Source organism: Carica papaya, chromosome 6 (assembly GCF_054855325.1).
Source record: "Carica papaya isolate Zhongbai chromosome 6, ASM5485532v1, whole genome shotgun sequence".
NCBI classification, from domain to species: domain Eukaryota; kingdom Viridiplantae; phylum Streptophyta; class Magnoliopsida; order Brassicales; family Caricaceae; genus Carica; species Carica papaya.
In genome coordinates this window covers 28,195,857-28,218,965 of record NC_142314.1, presented here as the reverse complement: position 1 = coordinate 28,218,965, position 23,109 = coordinate 28,195,857, and the positions used below count along the sequence as shown (strand labels likewise).

Genomic DNA, 23,109 nt, shown 5'->3' with positions numbered 1-23,109 from the left:
TTTTTTTTTTTTTTCTTATATAAAGTTTGTCACTTTTTGCCAGAAATAGGGTGAAAGTTTTACATTTGGCTGCGTCAAAAGCAGCTTTATTTTTCATATTTTTTTCTTAATTTTTTTTAAAACTTTCCTTTAATGATAACAAGCAAAAGATAGTTAGAATCATCTAAAATTTTTGAAAATTAAGAAATTGGGAAAAAGCAAGGATAATTGTGGGAGAATCTTCGGATATGTTTAGGTGTTATATCTAGCATGATATGACATGATATAATATCCCTAAAATTATAATGTGAAGAATAATTAATAAGCTAGTTAAAGTTATTAAAGCTATTATGTAGTAAAATATTATCATTTATTATGACTAAATTAAATTTTTATCCCCACTATGCATACATTATATAATTAATTATATTGATTTTTTTTTATTTATATAAAATATTTATAATTGTCAAACATAAGTAGAAAATATTAATCATCATGATATATTAAAAAGTCTTCTAAAGCTACCTAACAATTTATTGACTATAAAATATTTATATTTACTTGACCAAATATACTTAGTTAAAATGCTACACCGAGTTACATTATAAACAATAAATATTACTGTTTTTAGTTAGTTTTCAAAATTTTACACTTCTTTTTACTATTTTTTTTTTGTTATAATTTAGTTTCTAACATTCTTTATTTGTTTTAATTTTTTAGTTTTCTTCAATTTCCTTTCGAAAAAAAAATTGAGATTGTTCAAACAATATTTTGACACTTTAAAAAACAGTTCAAAAAATTATTTTAACTAATTAAATTGATTAATTAATTAATATTTTTATTAATTTAATTGATTAGTCATATTTATCATTTTCAACTTTTTTTTAAAATGTTCAAACATGACCTAAGCAATTTCAATTTTTTTTTTTATTAAAAAATGTGTGATGTCCCTATTCTCTCTTAGGGGGATTACACTCATCAATCACTAATTATACTGTGAAAATATAATAAGAAAAGCATATATAGATTCAAAGCATACACCATCCATTCCTTGACCATATTATAATACTATTTATAATACATGAAGTTTGTAAGATAGAGTTAAAATAAAATAAATACATGTTCGGTTACAAAATATAAATTTCTGTCATGGGTGCTTATACAGTTCTTTCTTGATCTGGTTCAAGGGTTAGATCATTCTGATCCAAAACTAAATTCTCTTGATCTGAAAAATTGAATGGAATGAGCTTTCTATGCGCTTAGTAAGTATAAGAAATATACTACACCCTAAGCATATGACATATAGACAATCAATCAATTAGAGATGTAAAATTTTTCTTTCTCTTTTTATTTAAAAATTATGAAATACAAAGAGATTCAGTTCTTTAAATCTATCCCCCATTATTCCCCTAACTTTCATCTACCCTTTAAAATTCCCCCTAAGTTCAATTTATCCCCCAAGATCACATTTTATCCCTCAAAATCCCCCTTAGTTCCTTTTATCACTCAAAATCCCCCTAGGTTCATTATCCCTCAAATTTTTCCCTCGGTTAACTTTATCCCTCAAAACCCCTATAAGCCAAATTTTATCGTAAAGTTTCCCCCTAAGCCATATTTTAACCCTCATACTCACATATTGAATTTCTTGCAAATCACGACTCAATCAAGACATCCATAAGCCCTTAATGGGTATCCCGATTCTCGATTTGCCTCTAACCTAATTATCTACTTAAAATTATTAAAATTTTAGAGTTCTATTTGAGATTGAACGGATGTATCTATTATCCAATTGGTACTATTTTCATATTAAGATTCTCACTATCATAAGGGCATACATACACATACAAAATTTACAAATTAGGCACAATAGTCCGTTGCTAGGTGACCCAGAACAGAACACACATCTCAGCCATGTTTAGAAAAGCTTTCATCTACCCAAAGACAGAGTTCATCACACCACTGAATTTCAACCATACTGATCTTAAATAGGTTGTCTCTAAATTTTTGTTGCTTTCAATCTTTGTATTATTTTTTTCTTACTATTCTAGTTAAGATTGGTATTTTATAATCTTTTATTTTACAAATTTGAATTTCTACCCATCACTATCCTTTTCTCTTCCTAATAAGTCTTCTTATTTAAATTAATTTACAATTTAATTTATTTATAAATGTTAGTTTTCTTTTATTTTGTTCTTGAAAATTTGTTTGTGAATTTAATAATAATAATAATAATTATTATTATTATTATTATTGTTATGCTATATATATATTTATATATTTTTTGTTTCTTATTAAATTTTGTTTTTTTTTCAATTTACTATATTTTATAATTAACTTCTAATTTTTCCAATTTTTTAAATTCTCCATAATTTCATTCCCTAATTATTTCTAAATTCATCATTCTATTTCAATTTTTCCTCCTAACTTGTAATTCACATCAATTTCTATTTAAACATCATACCATACATTCATACACTTTAATTCAAGCAAATGAATTTTAAAATCTATAAATATTTTATCAATTGGTTCTTCAACTAGGTGACCAACCCACCTTTTGATGTAAATATCTTTTATTTTACTTCATAAAATGGGTTTTCACAATTTCCAACACCGACTGTAGCACCCGGAAAGGGAAAAAAAAAAAAAAAAAAAAAAAAAGGGAAGGCCACGTCAGCAGCCACGTCAGCAAGCCCGGTCAGCACCCGGCCAACCAGGGCCTGCCACGTGGCAAGACCGCGTCACTCCAAAAGGAGCCACGTTGGCGATCCGCGTGGGTGCGATCCGACGGCCCAGATCAATCACGCGATCGGACGGCCCAGATTCAAACGCACGGACGGCCCAGATTCAATCAAAAACGAACGGCCCAGATTAAAACGAAACGAACGGCTGTGATCAAAAGGCAAGGGGTTATAAATAGAACCCCCACACCAGACCAAAAACCCTAGCCGCCAGCCGCTCGCCGGAGAAGACGAACCAGAGGCCGACCGCCGCCACCCGCCGCCACTCGCCGCCGCACCGGGGAAATTTCCGACCGCCGATCGAGGTAAATTTCATACCCCCGACTCGTTTTTCCCCACTGATTCCTCCTATGGCCAAATCGAAGCCGAAATCCCGGCCAAACGGCCGGAATACGCGGCCGAAGCCCAGCGGCGCCGCCGCGCCCCCTCTCGGTTTTTGCCTCCGACGAGGCCCTTCCCGGCCTCCGTTCGATGCAATTTTTATATCACCGTGATCACCATTCTTTTCTCTACAGGTTGACCGGAGCCGAATCACCAAAACACGAACCTCGCCGGAGAGCCGCTGCACCCGAGAGCGCCGCCGCCGGTAAGCTCCGTTTTTCCGTGATTTTTTGGCCCCCCGAGGGCCCTAGGGTTGTTTTCTGACAAGGACCAATGCGAGCGTGGCCGAATTCGGCCGAAAACGGCCGAAAACAGCCAACCCGAGGCGACTCGCCGCCGCCAGCGGCGGCGCCGTCGCCGGAGCACGGCGGAGCCGCCGTGCCGGAGTTGCGATTTGGGCCGAAGGAGGCCCTGGGCCTAATTTGGATTTTTTTTTGGAACACGTGCAGGTACTGTTAGTGTGTTTCAGTTTCCCGGGAAAAAATTCAGGGAAAATTAGGGACAGCCTGCAGGCGCACTGTGAATCGTATTCGGATCCCGAAAACAGGTAAGGACCCCTCACCCTATTTCCTATCACGGTATTAAAGTTCAAAATAATAAAACGGTATTTCTTGAATTAACGCATGTGTGAAATTGCTTAAGGTTGCTAATGGAGCCCGAGTCTAGTGTGATTGATGATTTACTGTTATTTGGCCTGTTTTACAGCTTTAAATGCATTATGGGGTTTGATGTGTTCATTTTATAGTTTCGAATGCATATATTACTGTTTTATTAATTATGGGTTGAATGACTGAAGAAGTGATACTGTATGTTGTCTGTTCGGCATGAATTATGATTTGCTTGTTTAAATGTGAATTGATGATGCTTATTGAGGAAAAGTGAAATGAAACATTGTATAGACTGATAATTGTATGATGGGGTCAGCCTGACTAGATATCCTGGGAGATGGTGGACGGACCGGGTCCGTAGGGAACCCTACCGGGATTGTGGTCTCACATGCCGGACGGGGTATGGAGATCTTATGGTTTTGGCGCCCATACCGGACGGGGTATGGGGACGGCCCGTTTCACCCTCATACCGGACGGGGTATTGAGGTTTATGGTTTTGGCGCCCATACCGGACGGGGTATGGGGACGGCCCGTTTCACCCTCATACCGGACGGGGTATTGAGGTTCATGGTTTTGGCGCCCATACCGGACGGGGTATGGGGACGGCCCTGGAAAACTGATTATGAATGTTAAAGGTTAACGGGTAGCGGGACCCCTAGGGACCCCCATGGATACTAGTAGGCTGGTAAATGAGAAAAAGATATGTTGTATAATGATTGAATTACAAAAGGCGTGATAAGTGCTATGTTTTACAGCTTATATTATTCCATGATTGTGATAATGTTATTATTTTCTTATATTGTTTTCATAAATTCCACCGAGGTAAGTGGATGGTAAAGGTTTTCATGTTAATAAACGAGTTTATTGTAAATTATGCTCCATTGGTCTTTTTGTGTTTTTCTACCCACCTTTACCTCCGTGACGGTGAGATATCGTGATGTTCTTACTGGGCTAGTGTAGCTCACTCCTTAATTAACCATTTTAGATCAGGAAGACATGGTTCCCGAGCCCGTTCCGCAGGAGGACGACGAAGGGGATGCCTAGAGACTCTGTAGTCATACGCATAGTTTATTTTCGAGTTTTCTTTCTTAGTTAGTTTAACCTTTTATATTTTAAGTACGTTTTTTGGTTTTTCGTGTAAGGGATGTTAACTGAAATTTTGATCTCGCTTCCGCATTCGATATATTTAAATACTCATTTCATTTTAATATTTTCCGGGGTCGTTACACCGACAATCGCGAATCACCTCTCCCTTTATGCTAGGCCTCCCACCAGTGCATTTTGCCTCCTTTTCTTCCTCTTTTTCTCTCTTCTATGTCGAGAATGGCAGTCCCAATTTTTTGCATCCTCATTCTCTTCTTTTTTTTTCTCCTTTTTTGTTATTTTTTTCTTTCCCTTTTTTTTTTCTTTCTTTTCCTTCCTCAGTGGGCCCTGGGTCGAGTTGGCATGGTTGGGCTTTTAAACCCAAACCCTCAATAAATTCGAACCTCATAATCATGGGGACATGGTCGTACACAATCTATTGGATGCAACCTCATTAGTGGTAAAATTATAATTTTCCTCGCACTCTTTCAATCTTTTGATCACGATCGCCATAGATTTCTACTGTCTGTGCGCGTGACTGTTGGATTGCCTTAAAATGCATGCAGGCCATTCAAACGACATCTTGCCCATGAGCCGTTGGATCGCCATCATTCTCCTATACATGCCTGCGCACCGTCTGATCCATCCTTACAATCTCTAGTGTTGGATTTGGTTAAAATGCGTAGGGTTATTTGATCTTATTATCGTAGTGTGCCCATGTGGCTGACCATGCATGCACGTCAGCTGGCACGTAACATTATTTGGTTGGCCCACTATCACATCGTTTGCTGAGGTGGCACATGTTCTAAAAATTACACTAAGGCCCAGATTTTGAGATTCCTTTGCATTTTGAGCCCTAAATCAATTTTTAAAATTAGAAAAGGCCCCAAAATGATTTAGATTTATTCCTTTTGATCCCTAATTAATTACATATTCTGGACAGGTTGGATGTTTTTAAAATTTTCTTGAGCTTTAATTTATATATTAACTAATTTCTCTTAATTAAAAATATAAATTAAAATTTATACATGCGTACCAAATGGAAGGAAACTGAGAAACAAATAAAAAATTTTATTGCCCACATGATAGCAAAAAAAAAAAAAATCATTAGAAACTGAATTCTAACAAGTGTTAAAATTCGAGAACTAATTTGATAATTTTTTTAAATTTTATTTATATTTATAATTAAAGATAATATATATATATGGGAATAGTAGATTACTTAATTTTAATAATAAGCCAACCATCTCTTAACTAGATAGCTCATATTTAACCCTCCTCTATGTGATGGTGTAGATTTGAATCAAATTCTGCTTTTGGTATATTATTATTAGGAGATTGTAGTACTATTGATTTTTTCACTAGTCTATACAAGTCTCACTTAATTATTAAAATATATAAATTTTTACAGAAATGATATTTTTAATAATATATGAATCTAGCATATATCCTAAATTTATTTATCTCTTGCTCGACTCTATAATACTACTGTTATAATTTTGAAAAAAAAAAAGTTTCCCTCGAAAGGGATTGGTAAATGCCTACAATTAGGGCTCAAATGATCTTTGATTATTTTCTAATGAAACTAGAATCTACATAGAAAGTTGGAATTATAATACATGTAATGCATCTCCATGTCAACAATTAAAATAACTTATCCTTCTTGTTAGGTTTATCTCTCTACTCTTAGATCTCTCATTTTCTAATATCTTCCCATCAACTCTTCTTAAATTTAAAGTAGCTAAATATCACATGGTGGAACGTTTCATAAAAGGTAGTATTTTAATTGATGGTCCATGTACTGGAAATAGAATATAGAAGTTAAGGTAACCAGTTAGAAGTAGGCATTTAATGAAAAGTTCTCGCCTCCCCCCAGCTACGTATTTATAGTAAATACTGTAGTACGACCCAAAGAAGGCAACTCAAATTAGGCCACAAGAAAACTCAAGGTGTTTTACACCATGAACAAAGCTCATATGGAAGCGTACAAAGGCTAGACCTAACATATGAATGATTTGGGGCAAAAGAACTTAAAAAAAACTTTCCAAGAGTGGATCTATGAAGAAAAAAAGCTTGAGCCCAAGAGAAAAGCCTACAAAGAAAAAGTTTTTCGCTCATTCGCCCAAGAGGAAGTTTAGTCAAACATCCTCTTATAATTTAGGACACATGACTAAGAGACATGCATGGAGGGAAGTCCCACTCGAGAGGGAAATTCTCTCCCTTGAGAGTTTTTCCTCCACTCTTCTTTTCTTCATCCATTTAGTTTTACGAGTCATACTTGAAGTAAGATCTATGTTTAAGTTTCCTTAAGAAATTCGAAGTCAATCTTGCAAGAGTCTTTATAAGTTTTCTCTTCATAAATTAATATTCTAAAGGAGTTGGAATCATGTTTGAAGTACGAAATTTTAAAGGGATAAGGATTTCCCTTCATGGTCGATTCCTACAAGAAAAAGAAGTTGTTTTTCTACTTAAACATGGACTAGAATTTTGTTCATCTTTAACACAAAGTTTACATCAAAAACTCATTCAATAATAAAGTCCCAATATGATCAAAACAAGGCAAGTACACTCTTTCAGGGAATCCTATACTATTCAAGAGAGAAGAGATTTAATATATTTATGTTTATGAATCTTTAAATTAATTTTTTTATCTGAGTCTTAGATAAAGTTTAAGGATAAGTATTAATAAGATTTTTTGTTTTCGTTTCTACTCGGATTATTAAAGTTTATGGCTATATAAAAGCCCCATTACTTAAGTTGTAAACATATCAAGTCAAATCAATAAAATATAAGCTTTTTGCTTGATAGTTTTGAGCTATTATGAGTGTTCTTTAAGAAGGTTCTTTAACCATTTGTTGAGTGATGAATTGGTTCTATTTATCGAGATAATCTCGTGACTTTTTATTAATTCTTATTACTTATCCTAATTACCTTAGTTCTTAATCACGAGTTAATTGTGACTTATGTAGGAAGGATTTGTTTAAGGACTAAATTTTTTGTGCTAAATTGTATATTAGAATTTTTTATCATATTGGTTGATCGTGAGTTTCGAATTATAATGACTAAAAATAAAATGTCCAGGAATAAAAAGGAGGAGAATCCAAGCATACTCAAAGAGGTGGACTATCTTAGATTAAAATCCAACCCTTTTAGTACCTAAGAACTCACCATAGAGGCTCAGGCTCGATATCCAAAAAATGCGATGTCGTGCTTATTGGTAGGTTTTCTTTAATAAACATATCAATTTCAAACTACCCAATAAATTCTTAGTACGATATGGTTTATAAGTCAAGGAGTCACTTTCTAAAATCATGTTCTTGTGTCACTTCAAACATGAAGCTAACAAGAAGAAAGAGTTAACCAAAAATACATAGAATATAAAAGGTGTTTAATTGTCCAAAAGGAATGCATAATATACCTAACCGTAGAAAAGTTAGATTTTTCTACAACACCATTTTATATTAAAGTTACAAATCTATCATGTCCTTTAGTCTCATAAACCATACTAACGTTAAAATGATAGCTAGCAAGATAAGAGAATTTTTTAGAGTGTAAGCTTAATAGTGAGGAAGGATGTTGGGTGGACTTCATAAGAATAAAAGTTGAAGTGGATATTACAAATTCACTACTCTAGGTTTCTTTTTGTCCAAGCTAAATAGTAACTAACATTTGGTGCAGCTCAAATATGAAATATTACTGGATATCTGTTAGAAGTGTGGTCTGATTGGCCACGAATCTAAAGATTGTGAAAGGAAAGTGCTACCAGATGTCTGTTACAAAATTATGTTTTATGATAACATAAATTTTATAGTTCAAAATTTATTATTAATGTTAAATATAATCAATAAAGTATTATATCATATTCTATATCAATTATTTTTTTCCATGATAAATTTTAGTAAACCACAATTGTGTAGTTGATTCTACTTTACACTAACATAAACTAAGATTAGATGAGTAGCCGAGAATAGGTTGAATTGAATTAAAATTTGAGAAAGCTTAATCCATACAAAATATTAAACAAAAACTGGGAACAAAAATTAGTATTTCAAATGCTAGAACTAAAATCTGTTATGTTTATTTCTTATTAATTATCGTTGCAGTAAAGTTTAAATGTGGAATATTGAAGTGTGTGTATATATATATATATACACATGATATTCAAGTTGCTATTAAAAAAACGGTAATCATATTATAAAAAAAAAAAAAAAGGATGCCATGCATATAGTACATATACAATGGCAAGAATGGCGAAGTCAATTAAAGTTGTTAAACATATATAATATAGCTATCAAATCAACCTGTAATTTCAGATTAACATATAAATATATATATATATACGCGCATATAAAATGGATGCAGCTAGGAAATATTAAGCAACTTGATAAACCAACGCATGCATCATGTATATTATATATAATATTATCAGATCCCAAGAAAGGAGAATAATTAAAATTAAATAGTTTAGTTTTTGATATCCTAAACTTTTTTTAAAAAATTAAATTAAATGAAGCCATAGAAGCTGCAAGATGCATATTAGACGGGTCATCCTTAGCTGTCGTAAAAAAATAATATTTTTCTAATAAATAAATAAATGCATGATTTAATTTAATTTAATATTTGATTATATTAATTCTGCTGTTCAATTTGGCTCGTGGAATACAGCTTGGTTCGAGTAATTTTAAGCAAGAGTAATTAGGTGGGTATAATTAGAAAATTGAAAATGGAATACTAAATATAAAGTTGGCTATACATACATATATATATATATATATATGAATTTCTGTATATGCCGTGCTAATTAACGTGTACGTTATTTGTACCTTAATTAATTTGGTCCACATTTTAAGTTTCAACTTCAGAGAATCTGTACGGATAGGTGACAGTTTTTATTCTCATCTTCGGTGGAGGTAGTATTAAGAGAAATGTAAGAGAGTATATAAGTTAAAGTTCACGTTTAAATCCGTTGTAATTTGTACTAGTATTTTTAAAATAGTATGATGAATATAATTGCAATTGAAATTTTTTAGGAGTTTTACATTTGTATATTAATAAAACTATTTATTATTTCTTGAAATTCAATCTCTAATTCGGATGAACCATATAGTCAAGAAAAATAATAAATCAGAATATAAGAATTTGGCCTCCCATTAGTAAATATTTTGTAGTAGTCTCGTTAGATTGTACATCTCTTTTAGTATATCTAAATAATAGGTAGGAGTATAAATTGAAACATTATGGAACTGCAAATATACTTAATAAATCCGCTTAAAACATTACTCATAGAGTAACGGTTAATATGAATAATAGAAATTATGCTATACTCATTTCTGTACGTTCAATGTATTCAATAGATAGAGAAATACAGAGAGTTGAACATAATAAAATAAAAAATTAAAAGATTTCGTTGAAATTGTTTGTTTGAAAATTTCCTAAATAAGTTGTAATATCCGGGTCCGAAATTTTTTCCAGGATCAATTTTAAAATTTAAAAATAAATAAGAATTTATTTATAATTTAATTTAATTTAATTTTTATTGAATTTATTGAAAAAAAAATAGGTTAGGGATGTAATCGAAAATAATTTTAGAAAAAAAGGGACGGTGCCAAAACTCCAAAATTTCTCCGATGATCCCCTTTCCGATTTTCGTTTTATGTGATTTTTTTATCATTGTGTTCACCGTCCTTTTCTGTATAAGTTAGTCGAAGAAAGAACCTCAACCGCGAAGGAGGACCGGCATAGCCACTGCACCTAGATGTCCCCCTTCCCTCCGGTCTGTAGGTTCGATTTTTTGTGATTTTTCGGCCAACCGATGTCCTTGCTTAAGCAGATCACTGGTGGCAGCTTAAGCAGGCCACCCTACCCGTTTTAGTCACATGGGAATAGTTCTTGATGGCCTTCAATGCAGAGTACCTCTGGTATTTGAAGGAAATTGAGTTTGCACACCTAGTCCAGGGTGATATGACTGTGTCGAAGTATACCCGAAGATTCCGAAAGTTGGCTCGGTATTCCCCTGAGAGCATGATGGATAAAGGCAGGAAAACAAAGAAGTTTGAGTGGGGCCTCAGTCTTGAGATTATACAACATCTGTACATGTTTGAGCTCGGTACTTACTCAGCCGTTCTAGTTAAGACACAACTAGTAGAGATGAACATTCGCATTTTTCCTCCAGTAGTGGGGAATCTCAGACCCCCAGTTTCACACTGCAGACCAACACCTACCACATCAGTTTAGCAGAACAAGAGATATAGACCAGTGACTCAAGCTCCTCCTCAAGTTTTGGTAACAGAACGCGGTAGAATTTGCCAGCACTATGGTAAAGATTATGGGGATCGACCTTGCTATCGCCTCAATAATACTTGTCGCATATGTAGGAGCGCCCAACATTACGCGAGAGAGTGCCTGCGAAATCAGAAACAGGCTAGACCTCCCATCCAAGACAAAGCTTACAACCTCATGCTTTTACACTAAACTTGAATGTATTACCTGAAAGACTTGATTCTACATTGTTTGTGTCTACTCCTGGGAGTAGGACACTATTATTGGAAGTTATATACAAAGCTTGTATCATAGACATAGCGGATAGGAAATTAAGTGTGGACCTAATAGAGATTGACACAGAGAACTTTGATGTAATCCTATGAATGAACTTGCTAGCGGTGTATCATGCCACCGTAGATTATTTTCACAAAAAACTTGTATTCAACCCTCCTAATAAAGAGTCATTTACAAGTTAATAAAAAATTTAAATATTATTCCCTTATGACAATTTCCTTATTACTAAGTGTTTTAACTTGGTTATTTTCTCTATACTAGGCAAACCTAAGAAATAAATTTGCATTCAAGAGATTTTGAGAGTCTGAGACTTTCCGGATATGTTCCCTGATGAACTACCCAGACTGCTAGTGGACAGAGAAGTTGAATTCACCATAGATCTTCAGCCAGGCACCCAATCTATCTCAGTTGTCCCTTACTGCATGAGTTGTGTTGAGATAGAAGGGCTGAAGAAACAGATTAGTGAATTATAAGATAGTGAGTTCATCTGACATAGTGTGTCTCCTTGGGGTACTAGAGTTACATTTGCTAGAAAATAAGATGAGACATTGAAGTTATGTATTAATTACAGGGGAGTGAACCAGGTCACGATCAAGAACAAATATCCCAAAGATCAATGACATTTTTGATCAGTTGCAGGGTACCTGGTTTTTCTTCAAAATAGACTTGTGTTCAGGTTACCATCAGATAAATATCAGGGCAGAGGACATTCCCAAGATAACCTTTAGAACTAGGTACAGATATTATGAGTTTCTGGTCATGCCATTTGGACTAACAAACGCACCAGCCATTTTTATGGACATGATGAACAAGATTTTCAGATAATTTCTAAATCAGTGCGTCATTATATTTGTAAATAATATCATGATTTATTCAAAAAACAGAGAAGAACACACTCACCACCTGACTCAGGTTTTGCAGGTTTTCAAAAAAAAAAATTATATGCAAAGTTGAGTAAGTATTAATTTTGGCTCAAGCAAACTACATTTCTAGGGCACATCATATCAAGAGATGGAGTATCAATGAGCTCTAAAAAAGTTGAGATAGTACTTGGTTCGGAGAGATTAACCTCGGTCAAGGAGATCCACAACTTTCTAGGAATGACAGGTTATTACCGTAAGTTTGTGGAAGGATTTTTTAACCTAGCTGCTCCTTTGACCTGACTCACAAAGAAGAATGTTAAGTTTGAGTAGAATGAGAACTATGAAAAGGAGCCTTTCAGAACTAAAGAAATAGTTGACTATTGCACCCATGTTGGCTTTGTCGAGTGGGACAGGTGGATATACAGTTTATAGTAATACCTCTTACCTGGGGTTGGGTTGTATTCTGATGCAGCATAGGAAAGTCATAGCCTATGGGTCCAGACAATTGAAAAGTCATGAGAAAAACTACCCCACACACGACTTAGAACTTGCTGCTATTATCCATACCTTGAATACCTGGCATTACAATTTGTATGGAGAGACTTTTGAGATCTATACCGACTATAAGAGCTTAAAACACATATTCACTCAGAAAGATCTCAACATGAGTCAGAGACGTTGGATAGAACTCTTCAAGGATTACAGTTGCAACATTTTATATCACTCGGTTAAGGGCAATGTGGTAACCGACGTGCTCAGCAGAAAAAGTACAGTTATGTTAACTCACTTAATGGTTTCAAAATGCAGGTTAATAGGGACTACACAACATATACGACTTCAAGACTTGAAGAGAGTTACATGTTTGACCCACCTGACTATTCAACCTGAATTGATTTAAGAATAAAAGAAGCTCAATTCGTCGATTCCACCCTAGCATCTCTCAAGAAGGATGCAGAATAGGGAGTAAATTGAGAATTCTGAGTCTCTACAGATGGATTGCTCAAATTTCAGGATAGATTATGTGTTCCAAGTGACAGTGAACTGAAAAGGAACATCATGACAGAGGCTTAGTGCTCAAAGTTCGTCATGCATATCAGAAGTACCAAAATATATCAAAGTATGCGACTCCAGTTTTTGTGGAATGAGATGAAAATAGATGTAACCTACTTTGTTTTCAAGTGTCTAGTATGTCAACAGGTTAAGATAAAGCATCAACGCCCAAACAAGCTATTTCAGCTATTACCAATCCCGGAATAGAAGTGGAAATATATCACAATGAATTTTGTGACAGGGTTGCCTAGGGCACGTTAAGGACATGATGTTATTTGGATAATTATCGACCGTCTCAACAAGTCTTCTCACTTATTGGCTATCAAGATGACCGACCCTTTGGATAAGTTAGCAAGAATGTATATCTGGGAGATAGTCAGGTTACATAGAGTGCTAGTGACAGTAATATCCGACAGAGACTCTAAGTTCACTTCTCGATTTTGGTTTAGTTTTTAGCAAGCCATAGGAACGAAACTGTCTTTTAGTACTTCATTCCACTCTCAGACCGATGGACAATCAGAAAGGATGATTCGCACACTGGAGGATATGCTCCGAACTTGTGTTCTTGACTTTGGAAGGCCATTGGAATGATCACTTACTTTTAATAGAGTTTGCCTATAATAACAGCTATCAAGAAAGTATCGGCATGGCTCAGTACGAGATATTGTATGACCGTCCATGCAGATCGTCGATCTGTTGGGAAGATGTGGGTGATAGAAAATTATTCGGCCTAGATCTTGTGGAGGAGACTACTGCCAAGATAGTTAAGATCAGGAAGAACATCCAGACAGCTCAGAGCAGACAGAAGAGTTATGCGGACACCTAAATAAGGGATTTGAAATTTGAGAACGGTAATCGAGTGTTCTTCAAGGTCACTAATTTCAAAAGAATCAGTAGATTTGGCAAGAGAGAGAAATTAAATCCCCAGTTCATTAGGCTATTTGAGATCTTAGACAGAATTGGTACCGCCGCCCACAAACTGACACTACCTTTAGAGCTATCTGTAACAGCCCCGGAAATTTAAAATGGAATTTTATATTCAAAAATATCAAATGCGGAAGCGATGTCAAAATTTGAATAACATACCTTACACTGAAACCGAAACGTGCTCACAAAATATAAAAGATTAAACTACCTAAAGGAGAAACTTGAAAGTAAAAACTACGAATGTGACTATGGAGTCTTTAAGCGTCCCCTTCGTCGTCCTCCTGCGGAATCGGCTCGGGAACAATGTCCTCTTGATCTGAAATGATTAAATAAGGAATGAGCTACACTAGCCCAGTAAGGACATCACGATATCTCACCGTCACGGAGGTAAAGGTGGGTAGAAAATACAAAACGACCAATGGAGCATAATTTACAACAAATCCTTTTATCGATAAATAAAACCTTTACCATTTACTTACCTCGGTGAAATTCATAAAACAATATACGAAAGCAATAACATCATTATCATCATGGAAACATATATATGAACTGTATAACATAATACCTATCACACTTTTCGTAATTCAATCGTTACACAACATATTTTCCTAATTCACCAGCCCACTAGTATCCATGGGGATCCATATGGGTCCCGCTACCCGTAAATCCTTAATACTTGAAATCAAATTCCAGGGCCGTCCCCATACCCCGTCCGGTATGGGCGCCAAACCATAGACCTCATTACCCCGTCCGGTATGAGGGTGAAACGGGCCGTCCTCATACCCCGTCCGGTATGGGCGCCAAAACACATAAGATCTCCATACCCCGTCCGGTATGGGAGACCACAATCCCGGTAGGGTTCCTTACAGACCCGGTCCGTCTACCATCTCCCAGGATATCTAGTCAGGCTGACCACATTATACCATTATCCATTTACATAATTGTTCGTTCTCTTTTTCCTCAGTCAGCATCATTAATCCACGTACAAGCAAGTAAAACGATAATTTATGCTAAGCAGACAACATATAGCATCAATATCCCGGTCATTTAATCCATAATCAATAAAACAGTAAAACATGCATACGAAACTATAAAATGAAAACATCGAACCTCATGCTACGTTTAAAACTGTAAAACAGGCCAAATAACAATTAACCGACAAACACACTAGACTCGGGCTCCATTAGCGACCCTAAGCAATTTCACACCTTCATTGATTTATGAAATATCGTTTTATCATTTATTGAACTTTAAAACCGTGATAGAAAATAAGGTGAGGGGTCCTTACTCGTTTCGGGGTCCGAACATGGCTTCACAGCGCGCTTGCAGGCTGTCCCTAATTTTCCCTGAATTTTCTTCGGGGAACTGAAACGCACTACTGGTACCTGCACGTGTTCCAAAAAATCCCAAATTAGGCTCAGGGCCCCTTTCGGCCCAAATCGCAACTCCGGCACGGCGGCTCCGCCGTGCTCCGACGACGGCGCCGCCGCTGGCGGCAGCGATTCGCCTCGGGTTGGCTGTTTTCGGCCGTTTCTGGCCGAATTCGGCCACACTCGCATCGGTCCCTGCGAGAAAACAACCCTCGGGCCCTTGGGGGGCCAAAAAATCATGGAAAAACGGAGCTTACCGGCGGCGGCACTCTCGGGTGCGGCGGCTCTCCGGCGAGGTTCGTGTTTTGGTGATTTGGCTCCTGTCAACCTGTAGAGAAAAGAGTGGTGATCACGGTGATATAAAAATTGCATCAAACGGAGGCCGGGAAGGGCCTCATCGAAGGCAAAAACCGAGAAGGGCGCGGCGGCGCCGCTGGGCTTCGGCCGTGCATTCCGGCAGTTTGGCCGGGATTTTGGCTCCGATTTGGCCACAGGAGGAATCAGCGTGGAAAAACGAGTCGGGGGTACGAAATTTACCTCGATCGGCGGTCGGAAGTTCCTCCGGTGCGGCGGCGGGTGGCGGCGGCCGGCTTCTAGTTCGTCTTCTCCGGCGAGTGGCAGGCGGCTAGGGTTTGTGGTCTGGTGTGGGGGTTCTATTTATAACCCCTTGCCTTTTGATCTCAGCCGTCCATTTTGTTTTAATCTGGGCCGTCCGATCGCACGTTTGATCTGGGCCGTCTGATCGCGCCCACGCGGATCGCCAACGTGGTCCTTTTTGGAACGACGTGGTTTTGCCACATGGCAGGTCCCGATTGGCCGGGACTGCTGACCGGGCCTGCTGACGTGGCTGCCGACGTGGTTTTTTTTTTTTTTTTTTTTCCCTCCTCGGTCCGGGCGCTACACTATCTATGATTCATAATGTGTTTCATGTGTGCATCTTACGTAAGTAAAACTCAGACTCGTCACACATCTTGGCCCATGAGCTCCTTTCACTCCAAAAAGATCTATCCTATGAGATGGTACCAATGGACATTGTAGACCGAAAGAGCAGAGTACTCCGTAATAAAAAAATTCTCTTCGTCAAGGTTCTATGGCAGAATTATACACAGAAAGAGGCCACATGGGAGCTAGAATAAGACTTTAGAGTCTAGTATCCCTAACTGTTTGACTAAGTAAGAGGACGACAAATTTAAGGGACCAAATTTCTTCTTAGGAGAGGGGGGAGAGTTGTAATACTCAGGCCTGAAATTTGGCCCTAGATCAATTTTAACATTTAAAAATAAATAAAAATTTATTTATAATTTAATTTAATTTAATTTTTATTGAATTTATTGAAAAAAATATGCTAGGGATATAATTGAAAATAATTTTATAAAAAAGGGACAACGGGAGAGGCAGAAACTGCGGACAAAGCTCGGCAGAGCCACCACGGCCAAAACCCCAAAATCCTTTCGATGAGCCCTTTTCGATTCTCGTTTCACATAATTTTTTGATCATATTGTTCACCATTCTTTTATGTGCAAGTTAGTCAAAGAAAGAACCTCAGCCGCAAAGGAGGACCGGCGAAGCTGCCGCACCCAGAAGCCTCCCCTGCTGGTAGGTTCAGTTGTTTGTGATTTTTCAGCCAACCGAGCCACCTAACATGTTTTTCTGTAGGGATACAACCAGAACTAGCCAGACCAAGTCAAACTGTGGCCGTGGACGGTGGAGTTGGCACCGGAGCACGGTGCCGCTGCCATGTTGGAATTCCAAAATTGGCCATAATGAGTTTTGGACACTGATTTTGGATTTTTAGGGTATTTTTAGGAATGTGACGAGTGTTTTAGATTTTACAGGAAAAATTTAAGAAATTCGATACCTGATAAGAGGCATAGTAGACAGCTCGACGTCTCGGAATATCGATTCGGGTAAGGATCCCTCACACTATTCCCTATTACGGTAAATTGAGGCTTAATGATATATAATTTCATGTTTTTATGAAAAATCAGATAACCCTAAAAATAATTACAGGTTACTAGTGGATGCAGAACTGGTTAGTTCACGATTTTCTCAATTTCCTGTTTATTTTCTTATACTACTCTATTTACCTGTTATTATATAGTGCATGTTTTAAATTTATATTTTCTATAGTTTTATCGATTTATCTAGTTTATTCAGTTATATACTATCAACATGAATGTAGTTTAATTGATTTGTAAATATAATATGAGAAGTTGGTATTGTATGGTTGGTTATTTTATTGATGAAAATCTATATGTGAAAGACTTACTAGGTACCCAGGAAAGGGCAGACGGGCCTAGTGTATAAAAAACTCTATCGTGAACGTTATCTCACTCGGACGGGGCCGAGAAGTCTCTTACCGGAAAGGTTTAGGAGACACGGTTCACTCTCATTCTGGACGAGGTATCAAGACGATGGAATATTTGATGCCCATTACTGGACGGGGTATGGGAACGGCTGATTAATTATTTAAATTGAATATTAAGTTCACGAGTAGGGGGGACATCCCTATGGACCCCCAATGGTACCGGTAAACATGTAAAAATGGAAGGTTATCGTCTCTTGTTATCACATGGGTGAAAATAGAAAGTGATATGAATATGGGTCTGTATATGTTGTTTTTGGAAAAAACTCGTTACATAAGTACGGAATAAATGACTTTTTTTATATTAAAAGAATTTAATTAAGTTAAGGGCTCCATAAGTATTTTTTTAATTTTTATCAATCTTTAGTTTTCCGTATCTGTGATTAGTGTGATATTTTTACTAGGTTAGTGTAACTTACCATTTCATTAACCATTTCAGATCAAAAAGACCAAAATTCATATCCCGATCAGTAAGAGGGTTGTAAGTAGTTCACCACCCGGACTCCCTTTAAGTACTAGTGAAGGTTGTCCTAAAATATTTATTTATTCGTTTTTCTTTAATTACCGTGTGTTTTTTAGAAGAAACATTGTCATAACCTTATTAGGTATTCTAAATTATTGTGTAAGAAATGTAAACCCTAATTCTATTATTCGCCTCCACATTTAATTTATGAATTTATTTCTATTTAAGTTTCAAACTTTTACATAACTAATCATAGGTTCTTCTCTCTATCGAAATAATAGGACCATTATGCTAATTACTCAACTTGTTGAAGAGAATAAATACAACAAAGATATATTTTTTTATTAGAAATTAAATTGATAATTCACTAAAAATATTTTTGATAAAAATTTATTTAATATTTTACAAAAATAGGTGCACAAAAGTGTAAAAAAGTACTTAATACACCTTAGTAACATTATTTAATATTTGGTATTAGATAGAAATAATTGTAAGAATGTTATTAATTTTTTTTTTATAAAAAGTAAAATTTATGTACTTAGTAAAAAATGACTTTTAAAATTTCAAGTATAAATTTTTATTAAAAGTCAAAATTATTTTTATGAGTTACAAACTGTAAATTTTGTACTTAAATATAGCAAAAGCATATTTTAACTTTGATTTTTATATAAAAAAAAAAGAAACAGTTTAGTTGTAAAAGTAATTTCATAATGCAAAATTCAATGTCCAAAATGCTCCAAATACCCTTAAGAACATATTTTAGTTTTAAAAATTTTACCAAAAAAAAACTGTAGCAACCCCGGAAATTTAAAATGAAATTTATATTATAAATATCAAATGCGGAAGCGAAGTCAAAATTTGAATAACATCCCTTACACTAAAACCAAAAACGTGCTCACAAAATATAAAAGATCAAACTACCTAAAGGAAAAACTTGGAAGTAAAAGCTACGAATATGACTATGGAGTCTTTAGGCGTCCCCTTCGTCGTCCTCCTGCGGAACCGGCTCGGGAACGATGTCCTCTTGATCTGAAATGATTAAATAAGGAATGAGCTACACTAGCCCAGTAAAGACATCACGATATCTCACCGTCACGGAGGTAAAGGGGGGTAGAAAGCACAAAAAGACCAATGGAGCATAATTTACTACAAATCCTTTTATTAATAATAAAACTTTTACCATTCACTTACCTCGGTGAAATCCATAAAACAATATACGAAAGCAATAACATCATCATCATCATAAAACCATATATATAAACTGTATAACATAATACCTATCAAACTTTTCGTAATTCAATCGTTACACAACATATTTTCCTCATTTACCAGCCCACTAGTATCCATGGGGATCCATAGGGGTCCCGCTACCCGTTAACCCTTAACACTTGAAATCACATTCCAGGGTCGTCCCCATACCCCGTCCGGTATGGGCGCCAAACCATAGACCTCATTACCCCGTCCGGTATGAGGGTGAAACGGGCCGTCCCCATACCCTGTCCGGTATGGGCGCCAAAACACATAAGATCTCCATACCCCGTCCGGTATGGGAGACCACAATCCCGGTAGGGTTCCCTACGGACCCGGTCCGTCCACCATCTCCCAGGATATCTAGTCAGACTGACCACATTATACAATTTTCATTTACATAATCTTTCATTCTCCTTTTCCCTCAGTCAGCATTATCAATCACATACAAACAAGCAAAACGATAATTTATGCCAAACAGACAACATACAACATCAATATCCCGGTCATACAATCCATAATCAATAAAACAGTAAAATATGCACATGAAACCATAAAATGAAAACATCGAACCTCATGCTGTATTTAAAACTGTAAAACAGGCCAAATAACAGTTAACCGACAAACACACTAGACTCGGGCTCCATTAGCGACCTTAAGCAGTTTCACACACTCGTTGATTCATGAAATACCGTTTTATCATTTATTGAACTTTAAAACCGTGATAGAAAATAGGGTGAGGGGTCCTTACTCGTTTCGGGGTCCGAACACGGCTTTACAGTGCCCTTGCAGGCTGTCCCTAATTTTCCATGAATTTTTCTCAGGGAACTGAAACGCACTACTGGTACTTGCACGTGTTCCAAAAAAATCTCAAATTAGGCCCAGGGCCCCTTTCGGCCAATATCGCAACTCCGGCACGACGGCTCCGCCGTGCTCCGGCGACGGCGCCGCCGCAAGCGGCGGCGGTTTGCCTCGGGTTGGCCGTTTTCGGTCGTTTCCGGCTGAATTCGGCCACACTCGCATTGGTTCCTGCGATAAAACAACCCTACGGCCCTCGGGGGGCCGAAAATTTACGGAAAACCGAAGCTTACCGGCGGCGGTGCTCTCGGGTGCGGCGGCTCTCCGGTGAAGTTCGTGTTTTGGTGATTCGGCTCCAATCAACCTGTAGAGAAAAGAATGGTGATCACGGTGATATAAAAATTGCATTAAACGGAGGCCGGGAAGGGCCTCATCGGAGGCAAAAACCGAGAAGGGGCGCGGCGGCGCCGCTGGCTTTCGGCCGTTTGGCAGGGATTTTAGCTCCGATTTGGCCACTGGGAAAATCAGCGTGGAAAAACGAGTCGGGGTATGAAATTTACCTCGATCGGCGGTCGGAAATCCCTCCGGTGCGGCGGCGGGTGGCGGCGGCCGGCTTCTGGTTCGTCTTCTCCGGCGAGGGCAGGCGGCTAGGGTTTGGGGTCTGGTGTGGGGGTCTTATTTATACCCTTTTGACTTTTGATCTCAGCCGTCCATTTTGATTTAATCTGGGCCGTCCGTGCGATTAAATCTGGGCCGTCCGTGCACGCGATTGATCTGGACCGTCCGATCGCGCGCACGCGGATCGCCAACGTAGCCCGTCCCCGGTCGACGTGGTTTTGCCACGTGGCAAGTCCTGGTTGGCCAGGCCTGCTGACTGGGTCTGCTGACATGGCTGCTGACGTGGCACGAGCGTTTTTTTTTTTTTTTTCCTTCTTCAATTTTCCCCGAGCGCTACAAAAACTATCGAGTTCTATAAAAAAAAATATTGAATTATTTTAATAATTCTAATACAGATAATTTTGTTATTATCAGATAAAATAATATTATTAGTTTAAAGATATGAACAATTTATTTTTTAAATTTTTTTATACATGTAATACTGATGTAAGATGATTCAATTTTTTTGAAGAATTTTAAAAATTTATTAGTTTCAGTATACATAAACTTTTCCTAAATTTCTCAAATTTTGGATTTTGTTTATGTTTTAACCTCTTTATACTTTAAGTTGTGTTATTCAGTTTTTTTTTTATAGTTTTAATTTTTTTTTTATAGTTTTTCTAATTACAAGAAGTTTATTCATTCATCTGTCTTTTTTTTTTTTATAAAAAAAAAGAGACGTTTACTATTTTGTGTTCAAATTCACAATATTATATTATCTTACTAATTTGTAGCTTATATGAGATGGTTAATTAAGAGAATAGATTAAACTTTAGTTTAGTGATTGCTCAAAGATTTGGAACAATATACTATATGTTGAATTAGTATACCGAAGTTCTGGGTCTTTCTTTATTCTTATGTGTCTTATAAATGTTAATTAACATCATTTTGTGAATTGTTAATGTCATCAGCTATGTGATGTGTGGCTTGAAAATATAATTAATTGATAGCATTTTTATTTTACTCATGAAATTATTAAAAGAGGGGATGTAATTTTTCGGAGTCGACACAAATTATTATAGTACGACAGATCCATAAGGTAAGAGTACTTACGCTATAGATATTTAATCGAGTATAAAAATGGATCAATTTTTTGAGTGAAAGTCCTCTTAGATCTAAATTATCATATTTCTGCTCCATACACTTTTATTTAACACATCTCCAAAGTAAAAACCCAACAACCTCTTTTGACCCACCATGAAATTAAAAGTTTAGATACAATTTCCTATCTCAAATGAGAATTTTATAAATTATCATGAATATATATATCACTTTGGTGATAACAATCCATATAACTCTCAAAATAGTACGGATTCGACCCAAGTTTTACTAATATATATACACACACACACACACACACTAATTCACAATTGTGATCATTATGAGCCAGTAACTGATAATAATTATAAAAAATAAGCAATTAATTAGTATGCATCTGCATAATGTTTTGAGTATAGAATGAGAGTAATTAAATAATTGATTACCCATTTTGGATTACTGTCCAAATAAAACGTAAACACTAAATTAAAGTACCCAAATAGTAGAAGTATTGAAAACTTTTATGTTGAAGGTAGGAGAAGTTTCTGATGAAGCTGTAAAGCTGAAACTGCTGAGTGGCGCTAGAGTGTGAAGATGAAGATGAAGGAGGTGAAAGCCCTGCGAAGCCGAAGATGCTCACGCTGTTACAGCTGGATGGCTGTAGTGTAAAGATGAAGATGAGGATGAAGATGAAGATGAAGATGAAGATGAAGATGAAGATGAAGATGAAGATGGAGGAAGTAGCCAACGGTGTGGAGGGGAGGAAGTGGAGTGTCTGTTTTAGGGTTCTTTTGTTTCCTTACATATTTTAAGTTACTATATATATCTGTTTATATTTATATACAGAACCCAGTCGCATTCACACAGATTCTTACAATGCAAATCTGAACCGTTCCGCTTTGATTGAACATATTCAAAAACTTCAATCCAAACAAATTCAGATCAATTTGGGTTTTATTAAATCCCACATCGGTCTTTAACAGAGC

General features: G+C 36.5%; 1 long non-coding RNA gene across 1 annotated transcript; it reads left to right on the top strand.

Moving 5' to 3' along the window:
* The first annotated feature begins 2,623 nt into the window (after positions 1 to 2,623).
* On the top strand, positions 2,624 to 3,593 carry LOC148253476 (uncharacterized). Its single transcript, XR_015812827.1, has 2 exons — positions 2,624 to 3,303; positions 3,548 to 3,593. It is a non-coding gene; the product is annotated as an uncharacterized LOC148253476 (long non-coding RNA).
* The last annotated feature ends 19,516 nt before the right edge of the window (positions 3,594 to 23,109 follow it).